Source organism: Octopus sinensis, linkage group LG18 (assembly GCF_006345805.1).
Source record: "Octopus sinensis linkage group LG18, ASM634580v1, whole genome shotgun sequence".
Lineage (NCBI taxonomy): Eukaryota > Metazoa > Mollusca > Cephalopoda > Octopoda > Octopodidae > Octopus > Octopus sinensis.
The window spans coordinates 5632767-5636439 of NC_043014.1; positions in this window are offsets into that span (position 1 = coordinate 5632767).

Below are 3673 nucleotides of genomic sequence, written 5' to 3' on the forward strand. Positions count from 1 at the left end.
AGACACTTGCCCAAGATGAAAAGCAGTGGGATTGAACCCGGAACCATGTGGTTGTTAAGCAAGCTACTTACCACACAGCCACTCCTGCGCCAAGAGTTGGAAGTAATTTTGTTGTTTCATTAAAAACTTAGCTTCCGGCACAATAGTACTTTTCACGTTCCATATTCCTGAATTTATCAGTGTAAACGAAACTCACATTCGCTTTCCTGTTTATCGTTATACTGTTTCTTCTCATATTTCAAAAGTAGCACTTGTATATACAACTTGACGGTAAAATGTTAGAGTATTTGTATATATTGAACTGCTCCCCCCCCCCTCTAACCAGATCACTAGCAGTAACAGCTGCAGCAACGCTCAACTTAGCTGACAACTTCTTCCTCTGCGTCTCAGTTTCCCGTCCGTTTTCTTAAGATATTATGTAAACTTCATTTCCGCTTTAGAAAACCAAAAATCTAATTTTTATAAATAAGAAATAGGCGCAGGAGTGGCTGTGTGGTAAGTAGCTTGCTTACCAACCACATGGTTCCGGGCTCAGTCCCACTGTGTGGCATCTTGGGTAAGTGTCTTCTGCTATAGCCCCGGGTCGACCAATGCCTTGTGAGTGGATTTGGTAGATGGAAACTGAAAGAAGCCTGACGTATATATGTATATATATATATACATATTTATAGGCGCAGGAGTGGCTGTGTGGTAAGTAGCTTGCTTAACAACCATATGGTTCCGGGTTCAGTCCCACTGTGTGACATCTTGGGCAAGTGTCTTCTGCTATAGCCCCGGGCCAACCAATGCCTTGTGAGTTGATTTGGTAGACGGAAACTGAAAGAAGCCTGACGTATATATGTATATATATATATATATATATATATATGTATGTGTGTGTATATGTTTGTGTGTCTGTGTTTGTCCCCCTAGCATTGCTTGACAACCGATGCCGGTGTGTTTATGTCCCCGTCACTTAGCGGTTCGGCAAAAAAGAGACCGATAGAATAAGTACTGGGCTTACAAAAGAATAAGTCTCGGGGTCGAGTTGCTCGACTAAAGGCGGGTGCTCCAGTATGGCCGCAGTCAAATGACTGAAACAAGTAAAAGAGTAAAAAGAGTAAAAAGAGTATACTTTGTGCAATATACTGATATTTTCAAATGTAATAAAATTACGAAATGACACATTTTTTTATACGGTGTGGTAATTAACATCATTAAATCTAATTATCAATTCACCAAAATGTGGGTTTTCTGGGTCAGAAATTCACTGTTTACTACACTCAATAAGATTCAGCAGTCCGATTGGTTACTTATTAACGCTGCTTTTGTCAGTTCATATAAACTAGTCTTCGAGTTTAATGAGGTTTTATTTTAGACTAGCAGTATCGCCCGGCGTTGCTCGGGTTTGTAAGGGAAATAACTATAAAGCATTTTTAGAGAGTTATAGCCCAAAAGTAGCAAAAAATGCATTAAAAATGGAAAAAAAATTATGGTAAATGTTTTTTTTTTAATCGTTGACTCATCGTAGACATTTTTAGAGAGTTACTTCCCTTATATTTAAAAAAATATGCCTTAAAATGGAAAAAAAATGATGGTAAATTATTTTTAAAATCGTAGACTCATCGTAGACGCGCGCTAATACCCAGAAAGGCTCGATATGAATCACGACTATAAGATACCCGCTTTTGGTTAAACTGCATCGCAAAATGTGGGAGTAATTAGGAATCTAAATCGGAGTAGACAGACACACAACCTTTCTTTTATATATAAAGATTTAACAATTCTTAAATATTTACAGTAGAGCATCTTGTGTTGAATTATACCCACATAATCCTGCAAAGAACTGCTGGAGTACCACGTTGAAACTGAATATTCTAACCAGGTAAAGGCTCTTTTTCATCTCAGGCGTATTCTTGGCATACAGTGTGTAATTTTAGTATTTCTGTTTCTGAACCAGTGAGATATCTTCAAGGCTTTCTTAACATGCATGACAAGAGAGTTATAGAAAACTAGCAGTATCGCCCGGCGTTGCTCTGGTTTGTAAGGGAAATAACTATATAAGCATTTTAGAGAGTTACTTCCCTTATATAAAACCGAGTAAAAAATGCATTAAAAATAAGAAAAAATGATGGTAATTTTTTTTAAATCGTAGATTCATAGTAGACGCGCGCTAATACCCAGAAGGGCTCGATATGAATCACGACTATAAGATAGTTTGGTTAAACTGCACCACAAAATGTGGGAGTAGTTAGGAATCTAAATCGGAGTAGACAGACTCTCACACAACTTCAGTTTTATATATAAAGATATAAACATCACAGAGGGGCTTTCCCTTCGGAATATAATTCTGAGACACTGCTTTTCATCGCTCCTTGTATTTAACTTGAAGATGGTGGCCCACGATGAAGTCATGAAAGCTATGATTTTGACTATGCTCACTGGAACTTTACCAAGTTGAAGGGGTTCTAGCATCCATTGAAACTATTTACCTTTTACGCATCCGCACCTCTGACATTACAGTTTTGTTTATTAACAGGTGCTCGGTAATCCCTTGACACCCTTTTGTTCTGCTGTGATGATGTTATTACTTCCACAATGTTCTTGGAGGAAGAAGTTTAAACATGTATATATTTTATACATTATGTTCTGATGGCATGCAACTGGTCGGTTGTTTTTGCCTTGTAGGTGGTTCGGCTTTTGAGGAGCAGTTTTGTCTTTGCCGAAGCTAAACAGTGTGGTATGCTACTACTCCCATTGAAAGCTTAATGGTACAGGTTGACAAAATATGGTCGATAGAAGGTTAGGTTCTTGTACCAGTATCAATCAATCAAGTCTCTTCCAGACGCTTTTTTCATTCTGAAATTCCTGGATTATAGTCACAAATGTATCGCTATCAATGCTGTATGTCTGGAGTGGGATGTAATGAAGGGACTGTCATTATCGTTAGGCCTAACTCATCGCCAAGTCAATACCACCATGACCGATATCCAAGCTACAGTGGAGAAGGCTAGCCACTGGATTTGGTTAAAAAGGGACGATGTACAATGGCTAGAAGAATATTGAGCTTTATCTGATAACCAGCTGATCTAGCAAGCGGGGCTTCATATCAGTGAGTGGGGCCGGTGCACATTGATGCCGTCGAGAGGTAGGCCCCGAAACGGCGCGCATTCTCTCCTGATGACCACATACACTTGCTGGCTTCCGGTATGCGGAGTTTTTGACTGAAAGCACTTGCATGTGCAAGTTGTTTGCAAGACGTGTCTGGAGTGGGGTGTAATGAAGGGACAGTGGTCATTTCGAATGTCTATCAGCCACATACGTTTCAGTGAAACTCCACCTTGCTCCAGATTTTCCTTCGGGAAAAGTCTGTTTTTTCGCGAAGGAGCTTTTATGATATGTTTTACTTCTTCTTCTCTCGTGTCTCTCTACACTGCTGCCGGGTTGCGGTTAAATGTTTTGTTTATTCTTTTTCTTTCGGTTATTCCCACTGACAGCATTTAGCTCCTGCTTGAGGGCGATCAGTTTGCGACTGAGTGATCTCTTCCTGCTATGCATGCATGTATGAATGTATGTATGTGTGTATGTATGTGTGTATGTATTATGTATGTATGTATGTTTGCATGTATGTATATATGTACGTATGTATGTATGTATGTATGTATGTATGTGTGTATGTGTCATGTATGTACGT